Consider the following 25352-nt stretch of genomic DNA (forward strand, 5'->3'; position numbering starts at 1 on the left):
GCGAAAAAAGGTACATGCGGAAGCATGACACATGTTCGGGGCCTGAGGCCTAGATAAATAATTAAGCTTCTGTGAAAGAAGCCCCCGGGTATTATAAGCACGGCTAGCGCATCTATAATGTGCAAGCGAGGCACAAGTTGGCCCTTAAAGGCCTAGAGAAAGAATAACAGAAAGGAAGAAAGGAAAACAAGACAGATAATGTACATGCAAAAAATGGACAAAGGGAGGGGACGAACATAGGGTCCGGCACTAGGCGTAGAATCTTCGGAGCCTAGCCGCATTCCATGGGTTCAGCTCGAGTCGACTAGTCGATGCATCCCGCAGTCGGTACGCTCCACCGGTCAGAACTTGGTCAATAATGAAGGGACCTTCCCATTTGTGCTCGAGCTTGTTCCTTTTCTTATCCGGAAGGCGTAGAACTAGTTCGCCAACGTTATAAGTTTTGGCCCGTACTTTTCCGCTTTGGTATCTGTGAGCCTGTTGCTGATAAAATGCGGAATGGGCTTTGGCTACGTCGCGCTCCTCCTCCAAGCTGTCCAGACTGTCCTGCCGATCGAGCTCGGCTTCTCTTTCTTCGTACATGCGCACTCGAGGTGAGTCATGAATTATGTCACAGGGCAAGACTGCCTGTGCGCCGTACACCATAAAGAAGGGTCTGTATCCGGTGCTACCATTCGGCGTGGTCTGCAGCCCCCAGAGTATGGAGTCGACCTCCTCTACCCAGTGTGTGTTAGACTTCGTTAAGGAACGCACTGATCTGGGTTTAATGTCGCTCATTATAAGACCATTTGCTCCCTCGACTTGGCCGTTGGTTTGTGGGTGATAGACTGAAGCATAATCGAGCTTGATGCCCATTTTGCTGCACCAGAGTTTTACCTCATCGGCTGTGAAGTTTGTGCCATTGTCAGTGATGATGCTGTGGCGGATGCCATAATGGTGTACGACCCCAGATATGAAGTCTATCACTAGTCTGGATTCGGCTGTTTTAACAGGCTTGGCCTCTATCCGTTTGGTGAATTTATCCACCATGACCAATAAGTTATTTTTCTTATGGGTTCCCCCTTTAAGGGGTCCAACCATGTCAAGCCCCCAGACTGCGAAGGGCCACATAATGGGGATTGTTTGAAGGGCGGTGGGTGGCATGTGGCTTTGATTTGCAAAGAGCTGGCAACCGGCGCAACGTTGGACCAAGTCCTGTGCATCTGCCCGGGCCGTTGGCCAATAGAATCCTGTACGGAAGGCCTTGCTTACAAGAGCCCGGGCTGCGGCGTGGTGACCGCCGAGTCCGGCGTGGATTTCTACTAAAAGGTTTCGCCCTTCCTCTTCGGAGATGCATCTTTGAAGGACTCCGGTAGTGCTTTTTTATACAATTCTCCCTCGTGCACCATGTAGGCCTTAGATCGCCGCACTATGCAGCGTGCCTCATTTTGGTCCTCTAGAAGTTCCTGTCTAGTTAGGTAGGCCAGGAATGGTTCTGTCCATGGGGCTATAATGGCCATTATTACGTGGGCTGAAGGTGTGATTTCGGTGGCGGGGCCTCCGATTGTGTCAGAGTATTCGGTATCGGGCATTTTGGCTGGATCCGGACTATGGTTACCGGTGTCCCCTTCCCATACTACAGATGGCTTGAACAGCCTTTCTAGAAAGGTGTTCGGGGGACCGCATCATGTTTTGCGCTGATGCGGGCGAGCATATCTGCCGCCTGATTGTTTTCTCGAGCCACATGGTGAAATTTGAGCCCCTCAAACCGAGATGACATTTTTAGGACGGGGTGTCGGTAAGCCGCCATTTTCGGATCCTTGGCGTCAAAGTCTCCATTTATTTGGGATATTGCAAGGTTTGAATCCCCACGCACCTCGAGGCGTTGAATGCCCATGGAGACCGCCATCCGAAGAGCATGCAACAGGGCTTCGTATTCGGCTGTGTTGTTGGAGTCTGTGTACAATATTTACAGTACATACTGAACGGTATCTCCGATTGGGGACGTCAGGACGACGCCAGCCCCTAGACCAGCCAGCATTTTAGAACTGTCAAAGTGCATGATCCAATTGGAGTATGCGCCGTACTCTTTAGGGAGTTCGGCCTCCGTCCATTCGGCGACAAAGTTGGCTAATACTTGCGACTTAATGTCTCGTTGAGGTTTGTATGTTATGTCGAACGGGAGGAGGTCAATAGCCCATTTGGCAATCCGGCCCGTAGCGTCGCTGTTGTTTATAATATCATTAAGTGGCACTTCCGAGGCTACTGTAATTGAACACTCTTGAAAGTAGTGTCGTAGCTTCCGGGGTGCCATGAATACCGCGTAGGCAATCTTTTGATAATGTGGGTACCGTGATTTGCATGGAGTGAGGACAGTGGACACATAGTATACTGGCTTTTGAAGAGGGAATTTATGTCCGTCAGCTTCTCGTTCGACGGCAAGCACTACACTTACAACTTGATGGGTTTCCGCAATGTAGAACAACATTGGTTCGCCGATGTTTGGCGCGACCAGGATTGGGTTGGTTCCCAAAATGGCCTTTATTTCTTCCAATCCGGCTGTGGCGGCGTCCGTCCACTCAAAGTGTTCGGTGCGCCGGAGGAGGCGATAAAGGGGTAAGGCCTTTTCTCCTAAGCGGTAGATAAAGCGGCTTAGAGCTGCCAGGCATCCTGTTAACTTTTGGATTTGTTTGAGGTCTGTTGGGGTAGCCAACTGTGACAAAGCTCGGATTTTGGCCGGGTTAGCTTCAATACCTCTACTGGAGACAATGAAACCCAGGAGCTTTCCGGCTGGTACGCTGAAAACGCATTTTTCCGGATTGAGCTTAATGTCGTATGTTCGGAGGTTTCCGAATGTGAGCCTCAAGTCGTCTATCAAAGAGTCGACGTGTTTGGTTTTGACGACCACATCGTCTACGTATGCCTCTACTGTTTTGCCGATTTGTTTCTCCAGACATGTCTGAATCATGCGCTGATATGTTGCGCTGGCGTTTTTGAGCCCAAAAGGCATTGTGTTGAAACAGAAGGGACCGTATGGTGTGATGAATGCCGTTGCGGCTTGGTCGGACTCCACCATCTTGATTTGGTGGTAACCGGAGTATGCGTCGAGGAAACACAATGTCTCGTGTCCTGCGGTAGCATCGATAATTTGGTCGATGCGGGGGAGGGGGAAGGGATCCTTTGGGCAAGCTTTATTGAGGTCCTTGAAATCGACACAAAGGCGCCAGGATTTATCCTTCTTTGGTACCATCACCAGGTTTGCTAGCCAGTCCGGGTGTTTTATCTCTCTGATGAATCCGGCCTCCAATAACTTGGCTAGTTCCTCTCCCATGGCCTATCTCTTAGGTTCAGAGAAACACCGAAGAGCTTGCTTGACCGGCTTGAATCCCTTTATGATATTGAGGCTATGCTCGGCCAGCCTGCGTGGGATTCCTGGCATGTCTGAGGGGTGCCAGGCGAATATGTCCCAATTCTCGCGCGGGAACTCTCGTAGTGCGGCGTCCACGGCGGGTTTTAACTGTGCCCCGATGGAGGCTGTTTTTGTACGGTCTGTTGGGTGGACTTGGAATTTGACTATTTCATCTGCTGGCTTAAAAGAGGTGGACTTGGATCTCTTATAGAGTATCACGTCCTCCCTGTCCACTGTGGAGCGTAGTGTGGTTAGCTCCTCGGCCAAGAGGGCTTCGGATAATGCCTCGAGGGCGAGTACGGCTGTTTTGTTTTCGGCTCGGAGTGCTGTGTCCGGATCACTAGCGAGGGTGATGATTCCGTTGCGCCCAGGCATTTTGAGCTTCATGTACCCGTAATGGGGTACGGCTTGGCAGATCGTGAATGCCTCACGTCCTAAAAGGGCGTGGTATCCACTGCTGAACGGGGCCACTTGAAATGTAATTTCTTTGGACCTGTAATTCTCTGGCGTACCGAATACCACATCTAGTGTGATTTTCCTAGCGCATCGTGCCTCCCGACTGGGTATGATTCCCCTGAAGGTTGTGCTACTTTGCTTAATGTGGTTCCAGTCTATTTCCATTTTTTGAGGAGTTTCCTCATAGATGAGGTTTAATCCGTTGCCACCGTCCATGAGTACTTTGTGAGTCGAAAGCCGTCCACAATTGGACTAAGGACCAGCGCAGCTGGTGCTCGGGCTGTTCGGAATTTAGGTTCATCACTTGCATTGAAGGTAATAGTCGTGTCACTCCATGGATTTATTGCTGCTACGTGGCAGATTTCAGCCATGCCGCGGAGTGTTCGCTTGCGCCTATTATGTGACGCAAAGGTCTCAAAGGCTGTTAACACCGTTTTATTATCCACGGGATGGTGCTCTGTGGCATTTGGGATAAGAAGATCCTCACCACTTTTGGCCACCTGCCGGAGTATCCAACATGCTCTAAGGTTGTGTGTTGGTATTGTATCCGTTGTACTGTGAATTTTGCAGGGTCCGTTAAGCCATCCCTCCAGTACGGTTCCATGCCCTGTAGAGGGTTTTTGTTTCTTTGCAACTAGCTCGGGCGTCTTATGATAGTGCACGCTTTTACTTCAGACTGGGTGTATATTCGGAGCCGGATTATCCCAAAATTTCGTTTCAGTTTTCCAGGCGCTTTCCATCGCGCAGTACTTTCGTACTGTTGACGCCAAGTCAGCGAAGCGTGATATGTCACGGCGACTTAAGGCGTTAAGGATTCCCTTGTCCGTGCAATTATTGCAGAAAAGTGAGACTGCATCTTCCTCGCGACAGTCCTTAACCTTGTTCATCACAAGGAGGAATCTGGCCCAATAATGATGTATTGTTTCATGGGGCTCTTGCCTGATGTGGGAAAGATCGTTTATGTCTGTGTGGGTGATGGATTTGAGTCCGAATCCCTACCCGATCTGAGACCCAGGGGCCGAGGAGTTTCCAATCTTGGAAGTTCGGGTTCCAGAGTGTTACCCGATAAATTTGGCACGCTGCCTTATTCTAGGTTCAGGGCTTGGGTAATGTCCTCCCGTAAGCGGGTATCCATCTCGGAGAACTCAGGAATCCGGACATAGTTAGTCCTCAAAATAGAGGAATAGTTACTGCATTGTTCCTCCACCACCGCAACGTGATAGGTGACCGGTGGAGAGTTAATCTCCCTTTGATCGGGTTTAAGCCCAATCCGATCATAGTTCATAGCGACTCCCAAGGCGGTGATGCGATCCAAGAGTTCGTTTAGGGAAGAGAGCTCCATTGTATCCATCTGCTCCGCGACTTCCAAGCCGACGTGGAGGCTGTTTTTTGATGACCCGAGAAGTCATCATCGGTGCAGCGGCCGAACAGGCAGTAATGACGAAACTGCCTAGCCGAAGAGTTTGGCCGACAGCCAAAGCTCCCCCGGCGGTGATGTTGCTTTTAACAACGAGACGAGGCATCCTTCCTTACGGCGATGCCACAGATGAACTCTCAATGAAAGCACCAATGTCGGTGTCAAAACTGGCGGATCTCGGGTAGGGGTTCCCGAACTGTGCATCTAAGGCGGATGGTAACAGGAGGCAGGGGACACAATGTTTTACCCAGGTTCGGGCCCTCTTGATGGAGGTAAAACCCTACGTCCTGCTTGATTTATTCTTAATGATATAGGTATTACAAGATTTGATCTACCACGAGATCGGAGAGGCTAAACCCTACAAGCTAGCCTATGGTATGATTGTATGTTGTCCTACGGACTAATACCCTCTGGTTTATATAGACACTAGAGGGGGCTAGGGTTACACAAGGTCGGTTACAAAGGAGGAGATATATACATCCGTATTGCCTAGCTTGCCTTCCATGCCAAGTAGAGTCCCATCCGGACACGAGACAAAGTCTTCAATCTTGTATCTTCATAGTCCAACAGTCCGGCCAAAGGATATAATCCGGCTGTCCGTATACCCCCTAATCCACAACTCCCTCAGGCGTGCCTACCCCTCCCTCCAGGCGCGCCGTCCACCCTCGTGGGCCCCCTGTTGCTCCACCGACGTACTTCCTCCTCCTATATATACCCACGTACCCCCAAACGATCAGAAACGGAGCCAAAAAACTAATTCCACCGCCGCAACTTTCTGTATCCATGAGATCCCATCTTGGGGCCTGTTCAGGAGCTCCGCCGGAGGGGGCATCTATCACAGAGGGCTTCTACATCAACACCATAGCCTCTCCGATGAAGTGTGAGTAGTTTACTTCAGACCTACGGGTCCATAGTTAGTAGCTAGATGGCTTCTTCTCTCTTTTTGGATCTCAATACAATGTTCTCCCCCTCTCTTGTGGAGATCTATTCGATGTAATCTTCTTTTTGCGGTGTGTTTGTTGAGACCGATGAATTGTGGGTTTATGATCAAGTCTATCTATGAATAATATTTGAATCTTCTCTGAATTCTTTTATGTATGATTGGTTATCTTTGCAAGTCTCTTCGAATTATCAGTTTGGTTTGGCCTACTAGATTGATCTTTCTTGCAATGGGAGAAGTGCTTAGCTTTGGGTTCAATCTTGCGGTGTCCTTTACCGGTGACAGTAAGGGCAACAAGGCATGTATTGTATTGTTGCCATCAAGGATGACAAGATGGGGTTTTCTTCATATTGCATGGTCTATCCCTCTACATCATGTCATCGTGCTTAAGGCGTTACTCTATTTTTAACTTAATACTCTAGATGCATGCTGGATAGCGGTCGATGAGTGGAGTAATAGTAGTAGATGCAGGCAGGAGTCGGTCTACTTGTCTCGGACGTGATGCCTATATACATGATCATACCTAGATATTCTCATAACTATGCTCAATTCTGTCAATTTCTCAACAGTAATTTGTTCACCCACCGTAGAATACTTATGCTCTCGAGAGAAGCCACTAGTGAAACCTGTGGCCCCCGGGTCTATCTTTATCATATCAATGTCCTACTACTTAGTTATTTACTTTGCTATTTACTTTGCCTTTATTTTAATTTGCATCTTTATCATAAAAAAACAAAAATAGTGTCTTATCATATCTATTAGATCCCACTCTCGTAAGTGGCCCTATAGGGATTGACAACCCCTATTTGCGTTGGTTCAGAGGATTTATTTGTTTTGTGCAGGTGCGAGGGACTCGCGCGTAGCCTCCTACTCGATCAATACCTTGGTTCTCAAAAACTGAGGGAAATACTTACGCTACTTTGCTGCATCATCCCTTCCTCTTCGGGGAAAACCAACGCATTGCTAAAAGAGGTAGCAAGAAGGATTTCTGGCGCCGTTGTCGGGGAGGTTCGCGCAAGTCAAGATTTGACTCCTGACAACGAGCCATTTCTAGCACTGTTGCCGGGGAGGTCTACGCAAAAGTCAACATACCAAGTACCCATCACATACCCTTATCTCCCGCATTACATTATTTGCCATTTGCCTCTCATTTTCCTCTCCCCCACTTCACCCTTGCCATTTTATTCGCCCTCTCTCTCTCTCTATCCTCCCTCTCTTTCTCTATTTTCCTCTTTTTGCCCGTTTCTTGTTTGCTCGTATGGTTGGAATAGTCCTTTATTTATTACTAAACAGAGAACCTAAGATCTATGGATCCTCATACACTTCCTAATCTTTTTAAGACATCCAATTATGATGAACCAATTGCTAGTGAGTTTTGTGCACTAGATTATCTTTATGAGGTTTTGCTTGAAATTCGTGAATCTGAAAAGTGTGATGAATTACTTTATGAAGCGATTCACGATAGATCTTTGAATAAAAAGCATGACTGCAATGATTTTATTTATGTAAATTGTCCTAATAATATGCAAAATTCTAAGCTTGTGGATGCTAGTTTTTCTATGTCCTCTACTTGTTGCAATGATCATGATTGGGGTGATTCTTCTTATAATCTTGAAAATTTATTTACTCCCCATGATGAATATGAGATTGATAATAGTGTTTGCAATAATATTGAAAGTGGGTTTGGAAGAGTGTCAACTTTAGATCCCACATATTTGGATAATGTTCAATCTTATGAAGTTTTTGATAAAAGTGGGTTTGGAAAGGTCATGAATTTAGTTAATGTTAATCCCACTATTTTGGAAGAGTGTCAACTTTCATGCATATGGCTTGGGTTGAAAATATTTGGTGTGATAGCTATTTTGTTGAATTTGCTGATGATCCCACATGCAATTATTACGAGAGAGGAAAATATGGTGGTAGAAATTTTCATGTTACTAAATTACCACTCGTTATGTTGAGATTGCTATTGTTTCTTTCCGCTTCCTTGCATATGCTAGCTTTTGATTGCCTTGATAATTTGTTTGCCGATAAGATGCCTATGCATAGGAAATATGTTAGACTTAGATGTGTTTTTCATGTGTTTTATGATGCTCTCTTTGTGCTTAAATTCTTGTCTTTCATGTGAACATCATTCAAATTATCAATGCCTAGCTTTAAGGATTTAAAGAAAAGCGCTTGTTGGGAGATAACCCAATATTTATCCTTGCTGCTACTCAATAAATAAATTATCTAGCCTCTGTTTTTGTTGTGTTTTTTTGTGTTTAATTAGTGTTTGTGCCAAGTAGAACCGTTGGGAAGACTTGGGGAAAGTCTTGTTGAACTTGCTGTAAAAAACAGAAACTTTAGCGCTCACAAGAACTGCTGCCATTTTTATTTGAAGAGTGCTATTTAGTTAATTCTTTCTGCAGATGATTAATAGATAAATACCTCACGTCCAGCAATTTATTTAGAATTTTTGGGGTCCAGATCTTGCGCTAGCTACAGATTAGTACAGACTGTTCTGTTTTTGACAGATTCTGTTTTTCGTGTGTTGTTTGCTTATTTTGATGAATCTATGGCTAGTAAAATAGTTTATAAACCATAGAGAAGTTGTAAAACAGTAGGTATAACACCCAGATAAATAAGAATGAGTTCATTACAGTACCTTGAAGTGGTCTTTTGTTTTCTTTCGCTAACGGAGCTCACGAGATTTTCTACTTTAAGTTTTGTGTTGTGAAGTTTTCAAGTTTTGGGTAAAGATTTGATGGATTATGGAACAAGGAGTGGCAAGAGCATAAGCTTGGGGATACCCATGGCACCCCCAAGATAATCTAAGGACACCTAAAATCCAAAGCTTGGGGATGCCCCGGAAGGCATCCCCTCTTTCGTCTACTTCTATCGGTAACTTTACTTGGAGCTACATTTTTATTTACCACATGATATGTGTTTTTCTTGGAGCGTCTTGTATTATTTGAGTCTTTGCTTGTTAGTTTACCACAATCATCCTTGCTGTACACACCTTTTGAGAGATCCTTACATGATTTGGAATTTGTTAGAATACTCTATGTGCTTCGCTTATATCTTTTGAGTTATATAATTTTGCTCTAGTGTTTCACATATATCTTTTAGAGCACGGTGGTGTATTTGTTTTATAGAAACTATTGATCTCTCATGCTTCACTCAGATTATTTTGAGAGTCTTAATAGCATGGTAATTTTCTTAAAATCCTAATATGCTTGGTATGCAAGATTAATAATAAAACTCTCTTATGAGTGCGTTGAATACTATGATAAGTTTGATACTTGATAATTGTTTTGAGATATGGAGATGGTGATATTAAAGTCATGCTAGTTGAGTAGTTGTGACTTTGAGAAATACTTGTGTTGAAGCTTGTGATTCCCATAGCATGCACGTATGGTGAACCGTTATGTGATGAAGTTGGAGCATGATTTATTTATTGATTGTCGTCCTTATGAGTGGCGGTCGGGGACGAGCGATGGTCTTTTCCTACCAATCTATCCCCCTAGGAGCATGCGCATAATATTTTGCTTTGATAACTTGTAGATTTTTGCAATAAGTATATGAGTTCTTTATGACTAATGTTGAGTCCATGGATTATACACACTCTCACTCTTCCACCTTTGCTAGCCTCTCTAATATCGCGCACCTTTCGCCGATATCATACACCCACCATATACCTTCCTCAAAACAGCCACCATACCTACCTATTATGGCATTTCCATAGCCATTCCGAGATATATTGCCATGCAACTTTTGTGATAGCCTGGCTTATTAGGGATGGTAGACTACTCATATCAATAAGGAATTCCTTCTTTTCCGGGAGCCCATTCGGACAGAACTCCAAAGTTAAGCGTGCTCAGCTTGGAGTAGTGTCAGGATGGGTGACCGATCGGGAAGTTGCTCCTGGGTGCGCACGAGTGAGGACAAAGTGCGCAGAAAAGACTAGTATTGATTTGTGGGGCCAGTCTAGATCCCGTTAGGAATAACGACCACCGGCGGGTGTGTCCGGGGTGTTCCAACTTGGTATCAGAGCCGACCCTCGCAGTTACACGGATGGTTGCGGAGAGGTGCGTGGTCATGTTGTTCATGACTTTTGTGACCCGTCGTGGCACCCGACATGGCACATGTACCGGACTGGAAGCACAGACGTTTGTGCCAAGAGGGAACGTTCCTGTGCCCGACAAGGACGTCAGTTCCTCTGAGTGGAGGTGTATGTGATAACCTTGTCGGATTTCGGGTTCCGGCAGACCTGTTAGGTTCGAACACTGGGGTGCACGTGGAGATTTCGCTTCCTACCTACCTGCACCCCTCCGCCTCGCTAAGATCTAAGCTATGGAAAGAACAACACAAGAGACACAGGGTTTATACTGGTTCAGGCCACCATTGTGGTGTAATACCCTACTCTAGTGTGTGGTGTGGTGGATTGCCTCTTGGGGTGATTATGATGAATGATACAAGGAAGAACAGCCACGCGAGGGTCTGTTCTTCGCTGGGGCGATGAACTGCTGGGAGAAGTTCAGCCACCCTTCTCTCTCTCAGTCTTCTTAATCCTTCCCCCCAAAGACCCCTCTCTTTTGTGGGTGGCTGGTCCTATTTATAGAGGCCCTGGTCCTCTTCCCAAATATCGAGCGGGAAGGGAGCCAACAACGGTGGGCTAATTTGAAGGGGGGCAACTAGTACTAGGTGGTGACGCCGTCTTGGGCTCCACAATGACCTCCGTCTTGCAGTCTTCCTGGTCTTGGTCTTGTTGCACCGAAATGGCAACCTTTGCCTGATGCCTCGGTACTCCGTGGCTGCGCTTGCCCCCTTTGCACCAAAGAGGAAAGGAGGACACTGCGCGGGCTGGCACCCGCCTGGCGCCCTTGGTCGTCATGGCTTGCGTCACGGGCACCTTGTGAGGTACCCCGCCTTGATCTCTCAGCCCCCTCGCGAGCCAGCCTGGTGAGGCCGTGCCTGAGGAAGCTCCATGTCGTCCGCCCCGCGAGGCTTGGCCCCTCGCGAAGGTCTTGGGTCTGTGTTGATGAAGATGGGCCGTGCTGGGCCCCCCCTTGAGCCTCGCCGCAGGCCGCAGGCAGGCAAGTCTCGGGACCCCTGTTCCCAGAACACCGACAGTAGCCCCCGGGCTCAAGGCGCGCCCGGACTTGGCCGTGCAGGGAGGCGGAAGGGCAAGAGCGAAGTGCCGCGGGTCCTAACAGCCTGCGGCCTTGGGCGCCGCGTGGCGGTTGACTGGACGTGGGCGTCTCCACTTCCCCACGGCGCCTCGGCAACTGTACAGATTGGACAAGCCCCTGCATGCAAAGCGGGTCATGATTACCTGCGATCATGGAGGTCAGCGGTTGGCCTTCGCCGTCTATAAGTACGGAACAACGCGTGCCCATCCAGTCCATCCCTTCTTGCTTTTGCTTCTTCCCGATACTTGCTCTGTCTTCTTGCGATGGCTCCGATCCGCCGGTTCTCGACGTCAGAGAAGGGAAAGGCTCCCCGAGAGGAACCAGACCCACTCCCGCCGAAGAAACGGCTCGTCCCCCGTGGCCCGGACGAGGGGGCCCTTCAGGTGGTGTCGAGGCCTTGGTGCGAGCGGGCGCCGCTGGGGTTCCCGCTTCCATTGTAGGCCCACGTCGAGGGCCCTGAAGGAGCTGATGCTGACCGCCACGGGCGACGCCGTCGTCGGCGCCGACGGGTCACGAAGGTGTTGGTCGTCCCCCCTGAGGTCCACACCGAGGGCTCCTCCCGAGAGTTCGTGCTCCACGTCGCCATTCCTCTTTAGTCCTGGATTCGCCTTCCTCCCTTCTTTGCCTCCATCATCCCGCAGGGGGAGCCCCTGGAGCTCTGGCTGCAGCACGCCGGCTGCAGCAACCTCGCGACCGAGGCAGAGGTCGCGATCGTTGCCCCGGGCGAGGTCTTCATGACTCGGGGCTAGAGAGAGATCGCCCGCGTTTGCAGGACAAGGGGCATCTTCGCGATCCACTTGGATTATGATGGTGGTTCGGCGATGTCCTTCAAGGTCTTTGACGCGAATGGGTGCCGGTTGGAGTGCTGCCCCGGAAGAGGTGGCTGGGGCCCTGCTGCGGTGAGAACTGGGCCCGCCGACCGCTCCCTTGGCGGCTCCCCAGGCGGCGGAGGCGTCGGAGGTTCCAGTGACTCTAGCGAGCTCTTCGCGACTCCGGAGACGAGCGATGACAGCTACGAGCCCCCGAGCTGGCTCCGCTCCCGGACCAGGGCGGGCTCATCAGGCCGCCGCCGGCTCTGATCTGGATGGGGTTGGCGCTGGTGCTTGACGGCCCACTGTTGATGATGGCGTCTTCTATAGGGGCGCACGTAGCTAGTGTTCCTTTAGGATCTGTTCCCTGTGAGGAATCAAAGACGCGTCCCGTGGGGGCTTGTAAGGTGCCTGTGATCCTGTTTTGTTAATATAACCCTTGTCGTAGAATTGTGCGAGTTGCTCATTCCGTCTTAGCTCAATCCTCCCTTTCGAACCTCACAAGGGCTTGGTGCTCTGCGCCGACAGGTCCCAGTCCCAAGGCGGCTTCAGCCGTCGCTGGTATGCCAGGTCATGATGCCGTGGTCAAGGATAGGAGGTGAGCGACCCGGAGTCCGGTAAGAGCCCATGAGTCGCGATGCTCAGGAGGTCCCCTTTGGCGCCCAAGCAGCCGTCGTTTGGTGAGAAAGGAGAGCGGCGTCGCTAACACAGGATAGCATTAGGTGCGGGGATGGTGCCACGGTAGCTGGCGCTTCCGGGTGATGACTTATCTCGAGAATCAGGGGCCGCTCTCTGGTGTGTCGCCGGGTCGGTGCATCGGCAGGCGCGAGGGTGCTCGGCGAGGTCCTCGTGTGTCTCTCCCCTCTCGCCTTTGTTCCCCTTTCTGCTCTACGTCCTCGGGTCCCGGCCCTCGAGCGAGTCTCAGCCGTCGCTGGTATGCCAGGTCGCGATGCCGTGGACAAGGCCAGAGGGTGAGGGCTGGAGAGCCAGTAGGAGCCCTGAGTCGCGATGCTCAGGCACCCCCCTTTAACGTGCAAGCGGTTCACGCGGACGAGAGTGGAGGAGACACCGCAACAGCCACGCCTGACGCAGCTCCTTTAAGAGATCCTGTAGACCTATCATAGAAAAGAAAACGAGGGGTTGCCATGACAATTGACAGTCAGCCGTTGGTTGCTTCTAAGGGTTAATGAGGCACTGAAGGCTTGACGAGGTGATGCTATGCGGGGCTGCCGCGGCCAGAGCTCATCCATTCAGGTTTGTCGGCATTGCAGGCACGGACCCATGCGCAAGCGTCGTGCCGTTTGGGAGCAGCTCCGTTAGTTGGCGTCAGCTGAGCAGGCAACTAGGTAAAACACATTAGCCGCGAAGGAGTGGATTCGTTCAAATAGATGCTGGGAAGGCGGACATCACTGGGTCAGGCCCGAGCGACTTGGGGATCATGCAGCCCGAGGGGCGCCCCCAATAAGGTAAGCTAACAACATGAAATAAAAGGGATACATGCCGCAGGGACGGACCCACGCGGCCTGGGAATAATGCAGCCCTGGGGGGCGCTCCCAGCTGGAAGTGAAACTTGAAAGATGTCACCTGATGACGTTGAGGACGAAGGGGTGTTGGTGTAGCAGACTCGGTGGGCTGCGGAAGCCAATCCTCACGAGCCCCCAGGCCCGGGGGCCTCGGGAGGCTCCGGAGGTGCTGGCGGCTCCCCGCGGACCATCTCCATCTCCGCCAGGGCTGCGGAACGCCTGGCCTCTTGTGCCTCCATGATGCCCCTCATGAGGCGCTGGTACGTGGCAGCCGCGTTCGGCAAGCCGTAAGGCATGCGAACGTAGCTGTGGGGTGGACCTCCGCAGCGCCCCACTCGCGAGGGCCAGAGGCGCTCCAGAGAGGCGACTCGGTTGAGCCCTGGTATGTCGATGCAGACGCGCAGCCCACCATCCTCGCCTGGATGGGGAGCCACTGCTGGTAGACGGCGGCCGCCTTTCATGACTCTTGACTCCTGTAGCTCCTGAATGGCCTTGCTGACGAACTCCTGAGGGCCTGGCTCTCCTTGCCTTACTCCTTCTTGAGGGAAACGTTCTTCGAAACATGCCTCCATGTGGTGCCCAAGCGCCTCCCTCGTGACCCTAGCCAGGTCGGTGGCCCTCCAGGGGAGAGCCCCCGAGCCCTGCCTAAGGAGGGCGCCGGGCGCGCTTTCCTATGTGATGGAAGGAGGTTCCCCCTGGGCAGGCACGAGCCCAGAGGGGCCTGCCTCCTGAGGAGCCGAGCCGGACGATGTCTTCTTCTTCTTGGGGGCGGTCTCGGGAAGCCTCCTGCTTCGGCGATCTGGGTCTTCTAGTGACGCGGCCTGAAAGGCTCGTTCCAGGGAACACACTGCATCCTTCTCTTCACAGGGCACCGTGATGACTCCGCCATTTCCTGGCATCTTGAGGACGTTGTAGCCGTGGTGGGTTATGGCCATGAACTTGGCCAGCGCTGGGTACCCGAGGATGGCGTTGTACGGCAGGCAAATGTGAGCGACGTTGAAGTCGATGAGCTCGGTGCGGTAGTTGTCACGTGCCCCGAACGTGACTAGGAGGCGGACCTGCCCGATCGGGACCGTGGAGCCGTCGGTGACTCCGGAGAAAGGCTTGGTTGGCTGAAGCTGGCTGTAGGCCACTTGGAGATTGTTGAATGTTTCCACGGACAGGACGTTGAGCCCCGCCCCGCCATCGATGAGGGTCCTGGTGACTACCACGTTGCTGATGATTGGGGAACAAAGCATCAGGAGGACTCCGGCTGTAGCCGCACACTTGAGCTGATCTGCTCAGCTGAACGTGATGGCGCACGCCGACCACCTAAGAGGGCGCGTGGCTTTGAGCTTGGGGAGGACTGCATTCACTTCGCGGGCGAACTGCTTGAAGATGCATTGAGAGGCTGGGGCTTGAGCCCCGCCCAGGATGCAGGCGATCGTGCGCGGCTCCTGGAAGCCCCCAGCCTCCTCGTCCTGGTGGCGGTCCTTTCTTCTCCTTGGTTGCGGCGGCAGCGGAGGGAGGCCTGTGTTGCCTTGCGGGCGATCCTCGCAAGGCCGACCCCTCCGGTCTCCCTCGTGAGGCGGGTCTTGCCAGCGATCCTCGTGAGGTTGAACGCGCCACCCTTGGCGCGGGCCACGGTCTTCCCAGCGTCCCGCGTTCCTTCCTCCTCCTTGACCGTAGCCCCGGTCACCGCGGTCGGGTCGACGGCCGATCCTTCCTTCTCGCACGGCTCGGAGCTCTTGACATTCGTTGGTGTTGTGGGTGTGGAGGTTGTGGTACACGCAATACCGGCTGCCCTTGGAAGGCTCGGGCTAATCTCTGCCCTGCTTGGTGTCTGGTTCTGCCGCGAGCACGGCAGCCCCCTTGCGCTTCACATCCTTGGCCTTGGGCTTCTTCTCTTCCGGGTCCGCGGCAGGCAGCTCGAGGAGGGAGAGACGCCCTTCCTCAGCTCTGGCGCACTTGGTCTCCAAGTTGAACAGCTCCAAAGAAGTGCACAGGTCTTCATGCATCACCAGCTCCTCCTTCATCTTGACATCACGCACGTCGTCGGAGAAGGCTGAGATGATGGCCTCCTCAGTCACCCTGGGAATCTTGAGGCGTGCGTTGTTGAAGCGCTGGATGTACTTCTGCAGGGTCTCCCCGGGTTGTTGCTTGATGCGGCGCATGTCGCTCACGGCGGGTGGCCGGTCTCGAGTACCTTGGAAGTTGGCCATGAAGTGGGTGCGCATCTCGTCCCAGGAGGAGATCGTGCCTGGGGCCAGGTTCAGGAGCCAGGTGTGTGCCCCGTCCTTGAGCTCCATGGGAAACCAGTTCGCCATGACCTTCTCATCTCCGTTGGCAGCTTCGATGCCCAGCTCGTAGAGCTGGAGGAACTCTACAGGGTCAGCCGTGCCGTCGTAGCGAGGAGGCAGGTCTGGCTTGAACTTGCCGGGCCACGCGACACTGCGTAGCTCGGTGGTGAAGGCACGACAGCCTGCTATGGCCACGGGAGGCCTTGGGTGACGGAGAGCTTGGTCTTGCATGTCCCCACGCGCTGCAGCTGGGTCTTGACGTGCGGGAGCAGGAGCATGGTCGCGACATGCTGGAGCAGGGAGCGTCCGGGCAGCTTCTTGTGGGCGAGGGACTTCCTGGCAGCTCTGCTCTTGCTGCACTGGCACCTGACGGAGCGGGTTCCGCCCTGGGGCCACGCACCTTGGAGCCATGGCGCCTTCTTGAGGAGGAGGCAGCCGGGGCGCCGCCGGAGCTTCGTCGCCCGCGCGGGGCGGGGTGCGGTGCAGCGGAACAGACGGCGTAGGAGAGCCCCCTGCGGCGTGGACGAGCTCGGCGACGCGGTCGAGCCATTCTTCGTAGACGTCGTCGACGGGGCGGTAGCGTAGGAGCTGGTTCGCCGCGATGAGCGCAGCTCGAGCCTCCATGGGTGCGCGGAGCGCGTGGGACGAAGAACCAGCTGGGGGGAGCGAGGGAGTTGCGGTGCAGCCGTCTTGCCGCACAGACGGATGCTGAGACGATGCTTGCTGCTTGTCCCCCGCCGGGCAGGTGGCGGCGTTGACTGCAGGTGACGGGGAACGGTGAGGACGCCCGCCGTCAGGAGCTGTCTGGGCAACGCGGGAAGCGAGGGCGGCCCGGCGCTCGGCGCGGGCCCGACGAGCGTCAGACATGGGTGCGATGGTCGGAAGAGAACGGGGTGGTGGAAGACGAATTCCGGCGCACCCCTACCTTGCGCGCCAAATGTCGGATTTCGGGTTCCGGCAGACCCTTGAGGTTCGAACACTGGGGTGCGCACGGAGATTTCGCTTCCTACCTACCTGCACCCCTCCGCCTCGCTAAGATCTAAGCTATGGAAAGAACAACACAAGATACACAGGGTTTATACTGGTTCGGGCCACCGTTGTCGTGTAATACCCTACTCCAGTGTGTGGTGTGGTGGATTGCCTCTTGGGCTGATGATGATGAATGATACAAGGAAGAACAGCCTCGCGAGGGTCTGTTCTTGGCTGGGGCGATGAACTGCTGGGAGGAGTTCAGCCACCCTTCTCTCTCTCTCTCTCTCTCTCTCTCTCTCTCTCTCTCTCTCTCTCTCTCTCTCTCTCTCTTCTTAATCCTTCCCCCCAAAGACCCCTCTCTTCTGTGGGTGGCTGGTTGTCACACCCCTAGCTTCTGGCAATGCACCAGTACCAGTCTTTGGTGATGCATCATGTTTACTTTTACAGAAAGTTGAAATGGGGATTGACTAAGCCCTAGCACCAAATGAATTCAAATAGGGTCAAAATAAAACCTTTTTCATTGAACTCAAAATGTCCTCTAAAAATGTTCAACATTTCTGGTTTGAGGTGGAAGCATCTACCAAAAATGGTTTATATTTTTGCAGGACATATTTGGTCACTGAATTAAATCATATAGTATTTTCATTTGGGCATTTAAATGCTATTAAATATTCAAATGCTCAAATAATCATAAACTAAAATGTTTACTGTTGGATATATTCTAAACAGTAGCCATGATTAGTTTCATGATTTTTGAAAGTGTCTGAGTATTTTTAATAAAGCCCTAAATTTACAGAATAATAGAAAACTGAGATAATTAGGAAAAGAGAGAGAGAGAAAGACCCGTACCTGGGCCACTTACCTGTAGCCGGCCCAGCTTCTGCGTGGCCCGTTACTGTGCAGCCCAGCTGCCAGTCATCTTCCTCCCCCTCGCCCCGAAGCAGCTGCGTGTTGGACGCACGCGCGCCGACGCCGGCCATCTCCTGCTTCGCCGTGGCAGCCTCCCCGACTTCCTCGCGACGCCACGGAGACGTTCCCGACCCCCTCTCACTTCTCCCTCGCTCTCTGGACCTCCCTCCCCCTCGCTCCTCTGTTTCCCCTCCCGCGACCGAGCGGAGCTCGCCGTCATCGTCGCCGTACCCATGGCCACCGGCCACCCCTAGCCTCGCCGATGCACCCAGGAGCTCCGCCTCGACCCCCTCTCCCTCCCCACCGATCCACAGCCCTCCGGAAGCCCTGCATCGCCGCCATCGTCGTCGTCTTCTACCTCGGACCCGCCGGCCATCTTCGTCAAATTCGCCGGCTCCGGATCGTCCCCGACCTCGCCGAGCGTCCCCTCGTCATCGCCGTGAGTCACTGACCCTCTCCCCTAACTCAGCATGCTCCCCTCCATGCCGTAGCGCCGTTCCCCACGAGCACCGAAGCCACCGTCCGCCATTGCTGCTGCACACATAGCCTCCGTGCTCCCCTGGCCTCACTGAGCTGCTCTTAGCGCTCCCCATGACTAGCAGGTGCTGCCCAGCCTCTCCATTTGCTCACTGATGCACCGTAGCGACGCGCCCGAGCACCACCGAACACCATCGCCGCCAAAGCTCGTCGCCGGCATGAGTTCCGGCGACCCCATGACCTCCCACTTGGTCCTCTGGATGCGCGAGAGCAAGGGCCATCCCCTGGTGCCCTCAGCGCGCCAAGCTGACGCCTCTAGCGCAAGTCCGGCGTGCCCCGCCGTGTCCTATGGTCGCCGCCGGCTGGTCTCCGGTGACGCCGACGTGGCGCACTTACTTAGTCGCTAATGACCCTGTTAACAGCCCTATCTCTCACTGACATATGGGCCCCACGCCCTTAACTAACCACAGTTAACCCCTGTTTAGTTTAACTTAACCACAGTGGCCCCACGCGTCGGAGTTGACCTAGCTGATGTGGCCGTTGACCGGTCCCACCTGTCAGTGACCTAAGCAGCCCTGTGACACTGACGTGTGGACCCCACACGTCAGGTTTGACCCTGACCGACCCCTGTTGACTTGCTGACGTCATGCCAACGTCATGCTGACGCAGTAATGTTTTCTGGATTTAATTTAATTCTGAAATTCCAGAAAATGCCTAAAACTTCTAAAAATCATAGAAATTCAACCGTAACTCCAAATTAAATAATTTATATATGAAAAATTATCAGAAAAATTCAAGGAATCCATCTGTACCATTTTCATGCATGTTAGAACAACTTATCACTACTGTTTAGGGCAAATGAAGTGAATGACATTTAAATAACCACATATGGAGTTTGAATTTGAATCTTGGATTCAAACCAACTTCATTTAATCTGGTTTTAGGTGCATTAGCCCAAAACACATTCATATTGCCATGTCATAGCATGCATCATATTGTGCATTGCATTGATCGTGTTTCTTCTGTATTGCCGGTAATTGTCCCCTCTCGATAGACGTGTACCGACGATGTGATCGATGACACCGATGAAGAGCTATATTATCTTCAGAAGTGCCAGGCAAGCAAAACCCCCTTGTTCATTCCGATACAATCCTACTCTCTCGCTCCTGCTCTCTTCTACTGCATTAGGACAACAACGACATATTTGTTACTTGCTGCGGTAGCTGAACCCCTTTATCCTTTGCATGACCTGTCATTGCCACAGTAAATAGATGAAACCCACTAGCATGAGTAGGAGTTGTTTGAGCCCTGTTGTGCCTACTCATTCATGCTTGATTGTCATGCCTGCTACTGCTTAGAGTTGAGTCAGGTCTGATTCATCAGGGATGAATCAGAGGTGTGTGAACATGTCCTACTGTGTGTGAGCTAAGTGTGTGAACACGATTTGGTAAAGGTAGCGGTGAGAGGCCATGTAGGAGTACATGGTGGGTTGTTTCATTGCAGCCGTCCTCAGGAACTGAGTTCTGTGTTTGTGATCCATGATTCAGCTACTACCATACATTGGGCCCTGAAATATGACCCCGCTCGACTTCTTATTCATCCTTGTCCTCTGTCCAGGAGCTGCAAGTAGTTTCTGGTGTTTGTAGTATGCTGGAGGCCGTGGACAGCGCTGACCGTAGGGGTGGGCTGTGATGCGGTAGGCACGTGGCCGGGTAAACCGGGCGCCCGTTTGGTGTCACGGAACCCTGTTCACATCGTTTGGGGCTGTGAGCGAAACTCCGGCCGGATCTCCTCATGGATGGAACCCGAATAGGCGATAAACCTAGACTAGAGACTTGAGTGTTTAGGTAGGTCGTGGTCTACACCCACGTCGGCTTTCGCTTGAAGTCTGCCGAGCACATGTCGTGTGCAGACGCTAAGTGGTGGAAACATGTATGAAGAAGTACACCCCTGCAGGGTTAACATCATCTATTCGAATAGCCGTGTCCGCGGAAAAGGACTTCTGGGTTGCTTATATCAGTTCATAGACAAGTGAAAGTGGATACTCTAAAATACGCAAGATAAGCGTGAGTGCTATGGATGGCGTTCTCGTAGGGAGACGGGAGCGGATCCATAGTGGTGTATTGGTTGGTGAATATGTGGACTCGTGTGCGCCACCTCAAAAGAGTTACTTGCAGTCGTAGTTCAGGTTAGCCACCGAGTCAAAGCTGGCTTGCTGCAGTTTAACCCCACCATCCCTTTGTTGATAATGATGCATATGTAGATAGTTCTGATGTAAGTCTTGCTGGGTACATTTGTACTCACGTTTGCCTATTTTATGTTATTGCAGAGAGACTTCAGTCTCACTAGTAGTTCCGCTTGGACTTCGACGTTTAGCTTGATACCTCAGCTACGATCTTGTGCCCTCGGCAGGATCTGATAGATAGTCAGGCTTCTCAGCCTTTTTCATTTATAGATGTCTGTACTCAGACATGATAGCTTCCGTTTGTGCTTTGACTTGTATGCTCTGAATGTTGGGTCGTGAGACCCCTGTTTGTAATATCTCGCTCCTCGGAGCCTATTGATTAAAATACTTGAGTTGTAGAGTCATGTTGTGATGCCATGTTGTTTTTGCACATATCGAGCATATTGTGTGTATGTTATTGAAATGCTTGGTATGTGTGGGATCTGACAACCTAGTTGTTTATCCTTGGTAGCCTCTCTTACCGGGAAATGTCTCCTAGTGTTTCCACCGAGCCATGGTAGCTTGCTACTGCTCCGGAGCACTTAGGCTGGCCGGCATGTGTCCTTCTTCGTTCCTGTGTCTGTCCCTTCGGGGAAATGTCACGCGATGAATACCGGAGTCCTGTTAGCCCGCTACAGCCCGGTTCACCGGAGTCCTGCTAGCCCAGTGCTACAGCCTGGATTCACTCGCTGATGACCGACACGTTCGATGCTGGGTCATGGATGCCTGTCCCTGTAAGTCTGTGCCACTTTGGGTTTACGACTAGCCATGTCAGCCCGGGCTCCTTATCATATGGGTGCTAGCGACACTATCATATACGTGTGCCAAAAGACGCAAACGGTCCCGGGCAAAGGTAAGGCGACACCCGTGGGAATACCGTGCGTGAGGCCGCAAAGTGATATGAGGTGTTACATGCTAGACCTATGTGGCATCGAGTCGGGGTCCTGACACTGGTCCTATTTATAGAGGCCCTGGTTCTCTTCCCAAATATCGAGCGAGAAGGGAGCCAACACTAGCGGGCTAATTTGAAGGGGGACAGCTAGTACTAGATACCCTGACAAAAGTAGTCTTCGCCTGCACAAAGCTCTGGTGGTGACGCCATCTTGGGCTCCACAATGACCTCCGTCTTGCAGTCTTCCTGGTCTTGGTCTTGTTGCACCAAAATGGCAACCTTTGCCTGATGCCTCGGTACTCCGCGGCTGAGCTTGCCCCCTTTGCACCACAGAGGAAAGGAGGACACTGCGCAGGCTGGCACCCGCCTAGCGCCCTTGGTCGTCATGGCTTGCGTCATGGGCACCTCGTGAGGTACCCCGCCTTGATCTCTCCGCCCCCTCGCGAGCCAGCCTGGTGAGGCCGTGCCTGAGGAAGCTCCGTGTCGTCCCCCCCGTGAGGCTTGGCCCCTCGCGAGGGTCTTGGGTCTGTGTTGATGAAGATGGGCCATGCTAGGCCCCCCCTTGAGCCACGCCGCAGGCCGCAGGCAGGCAAGTCTGGGGACCCCCGTTCCCAGAACGCCGACAAGCCTGTCTTATTAGGGATGGTAGACTACTCATATCAATAAGGAATTCCTTCTTTTCCGGGAGCTCATTCGGATAGAACTCCAAAGTTAAGCGTGCTCAGCTTGGAGTAGTGTCAGGATGGGTGGCCGACGGGGAAGTTGCTCCCGGGTGCGCATGAGTGAGGACAAAGTGCGCAGAAAAGACTAGTATTGATCTGTGGGGCTAGTCTAGATCCCGTCAGGAGTAACGACCACCGGCGGGTGTGTCCGGGGCATTTCAACTTTCCACCGTTCCGTTTATGACACACTCCATCATTGTCATATTGCTTAGCATGATCATGTAGTTGACATCATATTTGTGGCAAAGCCACCATTCATAATTCTTTCATACATGTCACTCATGTATCATTGCATATCCCGGTACACCGCCGGAGGCATTCATCTAGAGTCATATTTTGTTCTAAGTATCGAGTTATAATTGTTGAGTTGTAAGAAAAATAAAAGTGTGATGATCATCATTATTAGAGCATTGTCCCAGTGAGGAAAGGATGATGGGGACTATGATTCCCCCACAAGTCGGGATGAGACTCCGGACGTAAAAAAAAGAGAAAGAAAAGAGGCCATCAAAAAAGAGAAAAGGCCCAAATAAAAAAATGAGAAAAAAGAGAGAAGGGACAATGTTACTATCCTTTTACCACACTTGAGCTTCAAAGTAGCACCATGATCTTCATAGTAGAGAGTCTCTCTTATTATCACTTTTCATATACTAGTGGGAATCTTTCATTATAGAACTTGGCTTGTATATTCCAATCATGGGCTTCCTCAAATTGCCCTAGGTCTTCATGAGCAAGCAAGTTGGATGCACACCCACTTAGGTTCTTTTTGAGCTTTCATATACTTATAGCTCTAGTGCATCCATTGCATGGCAATCCATACTCACTCACATTGATATCTATTGATGGGCATCTCCATAGCCTGTTGACACGCCTAGTTGATGTGAGACTATCTTCTCCCTTTTTGTCTTCTCCACAACCACCACTCTATTCCACCTATAGTGCTATATCCATGGCTCACGCTCATGTATTGCGTGAAGATTGAAAAAGTTTTGAGAATGTCAAAGTATGAAACAATTGCTTGGCTTGTCATCGGGGTTGTGCATGATTTAAATATTTTGTGTGGTGAAGATAGAGCATAGCCAGACTATATGATTTTGTAGGGATAACTTTCTTTAGCCATGTTATTTTGTGAAGACATAATTGCTTTGTTAGTATGCTTGAAGTATTATTATTTTCTATGTCAATATGAAATTTTGTCTTGAATCTTTCGGATCTGAATATTCATACCACAATTAAGAAGAATTACATTAAAATTATGCCAAGCAGCACTCCGCATCAAAAATACTATTTTTATCATTTACCTACTCCAGGATGAGCAGGAATTAAGCTTGTGGATGCTTGATACGTCTCCAACGTATCTATAATTTTTATTGCTCCATGCTATATTATCTACTGTTTTTGACATTATTGGGCTTTATTATCCACTTTTATATTATTTTTGGGACTAACCTATTAACCGGAGGCCCAGCCCAGAATTGCTGTTTTTTGCCTATTTTAGGGTTTCGAAGAAAAGGAATATCAAATGGAGTCCAAACGGAATAAAACCTTCGGGAACGTGATTTTCTCATCGAATATAACTCAGGAGACTTGGACCCTACGTCAAGGCACGTAACAGGAGGCCACAAGGTAAGGGGCGCGCCTACCCCCCTAGGCACGCCCTCCACGCTCGTGGGCCCCCTGTTGCTCCACCGACGTACTTCTTTCTCCTATATATACCCACGTACCCCCAAACGACCGGAAATGGAGCCAAAAACCTAATTCCACTGCCGCAACTTTCTATATCCATGAGATCCCATCTTGAGGCCTGTTCCGGAGCCGCCGGAGGGGGCATCAATCACGGAGGGCTTCTACGTCAACACCATAGCCTCTCCGATGAAGTGTGAGTAGTTTACTTCAGACCTATGGGTCCATAGTTAGTAGCTAGATGGCTTCTTCTCTCTTTTTGGATCTCAATAGAATGTTCACCCCCTCTCTTGTGGAGATCTATTCGATGTAATCTTCTTTTTGCGGTGTGTTTGTTGAGACCGATGAATTCTGGGTTTATGATCAAGTCTATCTATGAATAATATTTGAATCTTCTCTGAATTATTTTATGTAAGATTGGTTATCTTTGCAAGTCTCTTTGCATTATCATTTTGGTTTGGCCTACTAGATTGATCTTTCTTGCAATGGGAGAAGTGCTTAGCTTTGGGTTCAATCTTGCAGTGTCCTTTCCCGGTGACAGTAAGGGCAGCAAGGCACGTATTGTATTGTTGCCATCGAGGATAACAAGATGGGGTTTTCTTCATATTGCATGAGTTTATCCCTCTACATCATGTCATCTTGCTTAAGGCGTTACTCGGTTTTTAACTTAATACTCTAGGTGCATGCTAGATAGCGGTCGACGAGTGGAGTAATAGTAGTAGATGCAGGCATGAGTCGGTCTACTTGTCTCGGACGTGATGCCTATATACATGATCATACCTAGATATTCTCATAACTATGCTCAATTCTGTCAATTGCTCAATAGTAATTTGTTCACCCACCGTAGAATACTTATGCTCTCGAGAGAAGCCACTAGTGAAACCTATGGCCCCCGGGTCTATCTTTATCATATCAATCTCCTACTACTTAGTTATTCACTTTGCTATTTACTTTGCCTTTATTTTACTTTGCATCTTTATAATAAAAATACCAAAAATATTATCTTATCATATCTATTAGATCTCACTCTCGTAAGTGGCCCTATAGGGATTGACAACCCCTATTTGTGTTGGTTGCGAGGAATTATTTGTTTTGTGCAGGTGCGAGGGACTCGCTCGTAGCCGCCTACTGGATTGATACCTTGGTTCTCAAAAACTGAGGGAAATACTTACGCTACTTTGCTGCATCATCCCTTCCTCTTCGGGGAAAACCAACGTAGTGCTAAAAGAGGTAGCAGGGGCCACCACAATGGCAAATCAGTTATTGTGCACTGATTAGCTAGCAAATAGTGCTATCATACCTAACTCTATAGACGGGGCAAAGCGCATTAAATACACCGCTTAGTGCCACATCATGGCCTGCCCGGCAAGCGTTGTTGGGCTGTTCGGCCACCTTCTCTCTTGCCTGCATGACACCTACCTAGACGGGTGCCATTTGGAGGTGATTTCCATAGGAAGTGGCTGCCATGTGGCAAGAAGGAGTCACTTATT

The sequence above is a fragment of the Triticum aestivum genome, chromosome 6A (genome assembly GCF_018294505.1).
Source record: "Triticum aestivum cultivar Chinese Spring chromosome 6A, IWGSC CS RefSeq v2.1, whole genome shotgun sequence".
NCBI lineage: Eukaryota > Viridiplantae > Streptophyta > Magnoliopsida > Poales > Poaceae > Triticum > Triticum aestivum.